Source organism: Myotis nattereri (assembly GCF_964212035.1).
Source record: "Myotis nattereri genome assembly, chromosome: 9".
Lineage (NCBI taxonomy): Eukaryota > Metazoa > Chordata > Mammalia > Chiroptera > Vespertilionidae > Myotis > Myotis nattereri.
Genome location: NC_138084.1, coordinates 5,262,208 through 5,270,326, shown reverse-complemented (window position 1 = coordinate 5,270,326; position 8,119 = coordinate 5,262,208). Strand labels below are relative to the sequence as shown.

The 8,119-nt window shown below is 40.2% G+C and overlaps 2 long non-coding RNA genes across 2 annotated transcripts; both read right to left on the bottom strand.

The window, feature by feature from the left end:
- On the bottom strand, positions 1-1,496 carry LOC308525083. Its single transcript, XR_013996444.1, has 2 exons — positions 882-1,496; positions 1-161 (listed from the first exon to the last, which is right to left on the bottom strand). It is a non-coding gene; the product is annotated as an uncharacterized lncRNA (long non-coding RNA).
- A 5,013-nt stretch (positions 1,497-6,509) lies between these two features.
- On the bottom strand, positions 6,510-7,672 carry LOC308525082. The gene is made up of 2 exons (XR_013996443.1): positions 6,617-7,672; positions 6,510-6,575 (listed from the first exon to the last, which is right to left on the bottom strand). It is a non-coding gene; the product is annotated as an uncharacterized lncRNA (long non-coding RNA).
- Between the last annotated feature and the right edge of the window lie 447 nt (positions 7,673-8,119).

The following is an 8,119-nucleotide window of genomic DNA, read 5'->3' as shown; positions in this document are numbered from 1 at the left end:
GACCTTTTAATTTTTTATTAATATAAAATCTTTGACGTTTTTAGCCGTAATCAGTGTGGTTCAGTTGGTTGTGTATCGGTCGTCCCATGCACCAAAAGGTTGCTGGTTTGATTCCCAGTCAGGGCACATGCCCGGGTTGTGGGCTCCAGCTCTCTCTCTCACTAAAAAATTAAGAAATCATTTTTTAAAAAAGTTAATTGTAAGGCTTCTCAACACTAGATGCATGGAAAATACCTGAAAATAAAAAATAAGGCAGTTACATTATGTCTCCATGTAAATACAAACTGATTCAGGATTCTGTCGACTTCAAAAGCTACTTACTCCCAACTCGAGCCCAGCTAGCCCCTGAAGAGGAAATGGAGGAGAATCCTTAAGGCAGAGTTGTTCAAGCAAAGACGCCACAGGGACTCGAACCCTGTCCTGGAAACCAGGAGTGCCAACCACCAGCATCTTTTGCTTTTTTTAAAAAAGCTAGGAAAAGGCGAAAAAGCAAAACCTGAGAAAACAAAAGATTGTTTTCTCAGGAAAAGAAAAACCTTTACAAGCCCTAGTGAAGAGCACTGGAGAATCTGCTTCAGCTAAGATGCTAGCTTGGCCAAGTCTGTATGTTCACCTGCAAAAGTCTTAGCAGAGAATTGTGCAATCCCACCCACTCAACCACTAAACCCTACCTTCAGTTTAAAGTTACAACTTCCCACCCAACATTCCAGTTCTTAAATGTTATTCTGCATTTACTGGTTGAAGTCAGTTTTAATCACTGGTAATAGTGCTGAATATTTAAAACATTTTGAGCTCAGTGTGGTTTTAGTAACAACCATTTGCAGGCAAATTAATGGCCTTTCTAGTAGTGCAACCCACCAAGACCTCAGCACCACTGTTACCTTGCGACAGATATGGACCATGCCAAGGATCCAAGCTACTGGCAGCATCGAGGTGAGGGGTGAAGGGTCTGCGCTAGGCCAAAGGCGGGGAGTGGCGATGTGGCAGAGAAGTCACTTGTGGGGAGACCTTGCTTTATAACAGGCTTCTGGAAAAGCTAGGGAAAAGGGGTTGCCCGCTTTACCCCTTTCCCTCCCCTTCAAGCATCACTTGAAGTTTGTTCAAGCTTTAAGAGCTGCTATGAAAACAGCTTAATTCATTGTTAGGACAAGCCCAGGGGTTTACAAGGAAGGCAGGCATTCCTTTGGGCGCTTCGCTCCCCAGGAGAGAGGACCACTGCATGTCTGCCAAGCGTTAAGGCAAGTCCTCGTTTCTGACAGGATGGGGTTATGAGGCCGACACCCTTGTGACCTTAGTGTCATAGCGCTTTGTTGTCTCTTGCCACAGGAAGGCTCCGTGGTTGTCCTACTTTAAGCCTTCGGTGCCTTAGTGAGGTATACCTGAAAAATCCTAAAACAAAAGGCTTAGCGCCCACCTCACCCCTCCACCCCCAGGCCAACACCGTGCTCGTGTCCGTGCTATTTGCTCCAGCATAAAGCTGAAGTCTATTCCACACTAAGTTATTTACCCGTCACTCTGGTATGTAAACAGAAAAGGCTTGGTCACCTGTTGTCCTCCTTGTCCACTGGTGAATGCAACTGGAAGCTCCTTCTATAGTCTGAAGAATACCATCTGAAAGAACTAGTGGTTCCCAATCCCACATACAATACGGAGTATTTGTTTAAAGAAAATAAGCTATTTTTCCTTACTGGGGCTGGCTTCTCTGGCCCTTCTCATACGTCTGCTGTTCTGAATGTTCCTGTGTGTAAGAATTAAGACCGAGGGAGGGGAGAGAGAAACCCACACAAACACAATGCACTAAGCAAGACCACTGAACTGTATTGACATTTCCACTTGCCAGTTACATTTCTTGAAGACGTGCATTTCTTGTCACTGAGTTTAAGTTGCATCTGGAAAAGACTAAAGGCTTCAGTGCCCTCCCCACCCCCCTACCAGGAAAGAACAAAAAGCATTTTACCTAAAGCACAGCAAAAGGCACTTGGCTTCAATCACAAACACGAATACTTAAAGCTGCAGAAATTTCCTCAACACTCAGCCTTTAGCACTCAGCTGGTTTTCCTTCAACAATCACTACTCCAAGCATTGGGGGAAACACAACTTTAAATCATACTCCAGTCGTCACAATGCATTCTAATAGCAGCGGGTCAGAACAGTACTGCTTTACTTGCCAACAGAACAGACAGACCTGAGGTCAAGACAACCGCTTTCTGTGTAGTCTGTAAAAAAAAAAGCTGACAAGTAAGCCCCGCCCCCTCCTCCCATCCCTGGAGAATCGGAGGGGAAATGTTACTTGAGGATGCTGATAAACTCACTGCAGGGTCTCACACACTAGGAGAACAGAAGGCAGAGCCAAGCGCTAGATGCAAGTCAAAGTTCTGAACAGCTTCATGAGGGATGAAATGAAGCCTCTGCAAAGGAAAATTCTTAAAAAACCCACATGCCCCCCAACTCGTGTCCACATAAAAGGCCAATCGTGTGGACATTAGCTAACACTGGATGAGATGGTCATAAGCATTTAAGTTAACATGCAAACTTTGGAAATGTAGACAGTATTTTATTGCTCTAAGTTTACAGACCCCTGGACTTTCTGGAAACAGTGTAGGTGCAGTTACCTGTTTTTCTGATTATCTCCCACCTGTCCTAAGAGGTATTTATTCCTTATTTAGAGGCCCTCTATTGCCATGTGCCTGGCATTATTAAATGCTCATCAATTTATGAAGAATAAAATTTGTCTTTCCTGCCTTAAGAGTTAAATTCCTTCTTCCGCTCAATTCCTGATCTTGTCCATTAAAGAGTGTTCGCAAAGTTTCTGAAAGATTAGAGAAGAATCCCCCCAAGATTGCCCAACACTAACCACAAAACAAACAGTACTTTATTTAAATAAGACAACTGCTTCCTAAAAGAATACATTCTCTATTAAAAATGTTTTATTTTGAATGATTTAATGGTTTTCTGCACAACATACAACAACACAACTTTTAAATTTTAGCAAGATTAACATCTGATTAACAGCACATTCTTATCCTATCCTATCCTCGGGTTTTTCAATTCAGTGCTAAACAAAAATTTCAGTTTTATTATTAAGTACTAATCTGGAGAGGCTTGAAGAATTAACTTGCCTCTGAGTGAGGTGCTATCCCATCATGGAAGCCCACAGGTAAAGTCCTGTCTAATCTTAAAAAGGCTGAATGGGGAACTTCCTCACAATCCTGGAATCCTTGGGAAGGGACCAGGAAGGAGGCCACGTTCAATACTTAAGACCTCCACAGCTCTTAATAAAAATAAGCACTTAGCCCTAACATGCAAAACTGCAGATGCAAGTTAAACTTATCTGTAACAGTTGCCTGCTGTTTTCTGCTCCCAGATGAAATGAAGCAACTCTTCTGATAACGAAGAGAACCTGTCTGAGGCAAACGAAAGATTGGCAAACAGCACAGCCTCCTCTCCTCTGAATCCACTTGATCCCAACTCCTCTGAATTATTTCAGCTTCTTTTATTCCGGGATTAATGTAGTATTATCATTTTCATTTCATTTCATTTATATTCTGCTTTTGTAAAAGCAGTATTTTGAGATGGACATATGATCTTCATTGTATTTCTCAATTCATTATTTAATTTCTCATCGATTCATTTTTTTGTGGGTATAGCTTGATAAGCCGTAACTTTAAAATGGTAGATTCCATTAACTTTAAATTGGTAGCTTTCATTTGCTTTTTTTGGCATATGCAGACAACGTTTTCATCAGTAGTTAGGATCTCAGGGTTATGCTTTTTCCCCAATGAAGGTATGAAATATAATCTTTTCTGCTTTTACTTATCATTCACCAAGGAGTTGTTCCCTCTCCATCTAGGCCATCATTATTGCCAGGCTGGTTATGACTCAGAAGATGTTATCTGAAAAAAGTCTACAGAAAAAAAGATTTCCCCTCCCTCGTCAACAAAGCCCACCCTTCCTTTTATCAGTTATGATTTACAAACTTAGGATGCAAACATAAAATATACAATTGACAATAATTTTAAAGCATACCTTAACATCTTGTTTTGCAGTCAAAGGAAAAATGTTTTTCCTACACTAAAAAAACACACACACTTGCTCATGTACAATTAAAAATAAAATCTTACTTGATAACACAAAAGCTACCATCAGAAGAAATCCCTTCAGGATCATTAAGCCACTTCCTCTGCTCTGAAGCTCCTATAGTATTAACTTTTATTAAACCACCTGAAAAAAATTCCAAAAGAGAACCAACACACTACCATATCCAAACTTTAGTGTTCAAAAATTCCCAAGGCATTCTCTTTGTCAGCCCAGTGGGCTAGACCAACCCCGTCCAACACTTTCCTTCCCCAGGCCCTGCATTTTGAATCCAGTGGATCTTCATGAAACTTCCCAGCTGCTCAATTCAAAAATTGAGGGCAAACAAAAACTTGAAGATTGGGAGTTACTTGCCAGCATGGAAGTTGAGATTCCTTAGTTTTTTCATCCTAAGTACTTAAGTTCTCTGGCATGAGTTTATCTGAAATCATAAACTAAACAATTACCTAAACCCAACCCCCCCAACCCCAACCATAACAAGCTACTGCCAAAGGCTGCCAAAATTTGCCCCGCCCCTTTTAATAAAAGGTTATTTTAAAAGTCATATTATTTGAAAACTTAACTTTAACATTTGGCCTAGCCAAGATCTTCTTAAGTTCTCCTGAGATGACTGAATGTGAACCAAAGCTGCACTGTGCTGCTGTACCTTTCAGCTTCAACTGGGAATACTCTTCCAAGAGAAGAAGCAGCTCCAATCCCTAAGGGCGGTGTTGCCAACAGCATATCGGCACAATCCTTCTCTAACCCAGTTTGTCAATAGCACTATAGCATCTGTGGAAAATCTTAGAAAAAAACATTTTGCTCCCCCCACCCTTTTCCCTGTTAAGAACACCCCAAAATATTTCACATAAACTTTTAAGGATTACATACTTTTAAAATCTGATTATGGGGTGGAAAAAAAGAATAACTACCAGCCATTTCTCCAATGCACAGCTCCTCCACAGACCTCAAAGTGAGAACTGCTCGTGCTCTAATTTCTAGAAACTGTAAACCTGTGGTGATCTGATTATCCTGATACTGGATTTTCTTTTTTTCTGTTACCTTGAGTCATTTGCCTTTGAGATTCTAGACAGACCTAAGGGGAAAAGAACTCAAGACATTTTGCCCCCCCCCCCACAAAACTTCCCCCCATACACGCCCAAACTTGACATTCACAAAACTCAAATGTTTCATTACCCCAAGCTAAAAAAAAAACACAGCCGCTTAAAAAACTTGCCTTAATTTTGTCTCAATTCATGTTTCCCTCAAATTGGTTAAAAGACAAAAACCATAAAACTTGCCATCTACCATTCCTCCGGGCCTTGGAAGTCTGCCCTCAAAAGCTTCAGACAAGATGCATGAGAAAATAAGCCTGAAAAAGAGAAACCTACAACACCCGGAAATCGGCCTACATTCCATAAGAAAGCCCTTGCCGCTTAAGACAACGCCCCCATTACCATTAGTGAAGTAAAGGTTACCATACTCGTTACCAAAACCAGGGCGCGGCCGCCTCCCGGACTTGACCACCACTGGCTGCCCCGCGGCCTCGCGCGCCGGCGCCCGCTGCTCTAGGCTCCTCTATCTATCCTGCAACCGCCTGCTCGCCGCCTCCGCCTGGTCGCCTGGTCGCCCGGTCGCACGCTGGCGTCAGCACGCCGCACGGGCTCCGCCTCCTTCCCCGGAAGCCTCTCCTAGCTTCACCGCCAAGCGCTCCTCCTTCTTGCTAGCTGCCTCCACACCGCACCGCTCCCGGCTCCTCTCCTACTCGCCAACGGCCGCTGCCGCTCAGTCCTAGCTTCACCGCACCGGCTCCCGGAATCCTGTCTGCCGCTCCTGTCGTCCTAGCGTCACTGAGTCCACTTCTGCGTGGCACCTGGTCAGCTGACAATTAACGCTAAGTCCTCAGGTTTTACTTCATCTGAGCTCAGTCCAAAGCAAAAGCGTTAGGTTGGTGATTATTCTTGATCTCGAATTACTTCAGTTATGAAAGTCCTTTAAATTTTCCAAAGAGAACTAAGCTAATGTATAAGTCTTCCAAAAAACATCCTACCCTTAGTTTTAAAATTACTTCAGTCCTTTTAGTGGATTTTTGCTTTTTTTTTTTTTTAGCCGATTTCCCTTCTAGCTTCTTCCGGATATTCTTCTAAATTAGGCCTGTTCTACAGCAATTTAAACATCCTCGTCTTCTCAAAGCTAACTTCTGCACCACCAGAAATTAAACTTATGGGCTTTTATAATAAATTCTTATTAATTACAAATTATTAAAAATTTAATTTCCCCCTTTTGTTCCTGTACTATCTTCTAGCTGAAATACTTTTCTTGACGACCTTCTATCTTCTGCTAAACTTGTATCTTCTCGTTTTCTATCTTCTACTTTTCTACTAAACTTGTATCTTCTCATTTTCTATCTTCTATTTTTCTACTTAGTCTGTATCTCATTTTCTATCTTCTATTTTTCTACTAAACTTGTATCTTCTCATTCTCTATCTTCTAATTTTCTACTTTTCTGTATCTTCTCATTTTCTATCTTCTATTTTTCTACTTAGTCTGTATCTTCTCATTTTCTATCTTCTATTTTTCTACTTAATCTGTATCTCATTTTCTATCTTCTATTTTCTACTAAACTTGTATCTTCATTTTCTATCTTCTAGTTTTCTACTTAATCTGTATCTTCTCATTTTCTATCTTCTACTTTTCTACTAAACTTGTATCTTCTCATTCTCTATCTTCTAGTTTTCTACTTTTCTGTGTCTTCTCATTTTCTATCTTCTATTTTTCTACTTAATCTGTATCTTTTTCTATCTTCTATTTTCTACTAAATTTGTATCTTCATTTTCTATTTTCTACTTTTCTATTAAATCTGTATCTTCTCGTTTTCTATCTTCTGGTTTTCTACTACATTTGTATCTGTGCCCTTAGTTGCTTTGGTTAGTTTGCCTAAATATTTTTTCTTCTGCTTTCTACCTTTAGGACTTAGTTTTTCTGTCTTCTAAAATGCATGTTGTATCTTCTATTTTCCTGTCTTCTCTAAGTCTTTTTCTTCACCTTCCTGTACACTTCTGTCTTCCAAGTTTTCCACTTCAAATTTCTAATCTTTCTCCAAAATTTTATCCTACGATTTCTAAATTAACAATTGCCCATCTTAAGCTAATAATGCCGTAAGAGCAACTGGGCTTCAAATGACACAATCTTTACTGCGCCATGAATTTGAAGGCCTCTCTTAAATCAATTTTCTCTTTTAAATACGGCATTTAATATATAGTTTAACCACCTCCAACTTTCTTTAAATGACAATTATGTTCTACTTATGTCACCTACGGTTTAATGGCATTTTTAAAGTTTGCCCTTCAATTTAGTTAAGGCGTTTTTGAGTTCAGACTTTGCAGTCCTATCAGCCATTTCTTTGAAAATTATTTTAATTCGTAAAGAAGTTTCATCTCTTAATCTCCGTCATATTCTGGAAGTACTTTTCTTCTCTTCCTTTCTGAAACTACTTTTTAAGTAAGTCTTCATCATATTTTCCCTTAAATAAGATCTTTGTTAGAAAAGTTAAAATATTAATGCTAAGCAGTATCTCAGTAAGTACCTTCCTTCGCTATTTACACTTCCTAAAGAATATTATTTTCTATCTCTTTTTAATAGAAAAACTTATCTGGTTTCCTCAAGTAGTGCCTCGGTCTCAGCAGTCATCTCTGCGCTCGCTGCCTGAATGCCTGCTGCAGAGCCGGGAGAGGCGTATTTATGGGCGAAGGACAACTCACGCTGTTGGCATTCAATAACCCTCCGCAGCCTTTGTGAGGGAAGCAAAAGTAGTTCCTAGGAAAGGTTAAAAATAGAACCTGGTTTACAAGCTTTTCTAGTTTTTTCTAACCGTTTATGCAAAATAATTGCAAACCATATACCCAGAAATATTTAAGACTCATTAGCAAGTAGATTTGAGCTGAAAATTTAGGCAAAATCCATGGAAATCACATTTGAGTCCACCATCAAACAGCTCACAAAACCTCAGAGCCATTGCTGGGGAATCTTTTAGCAGCTTTGAAAA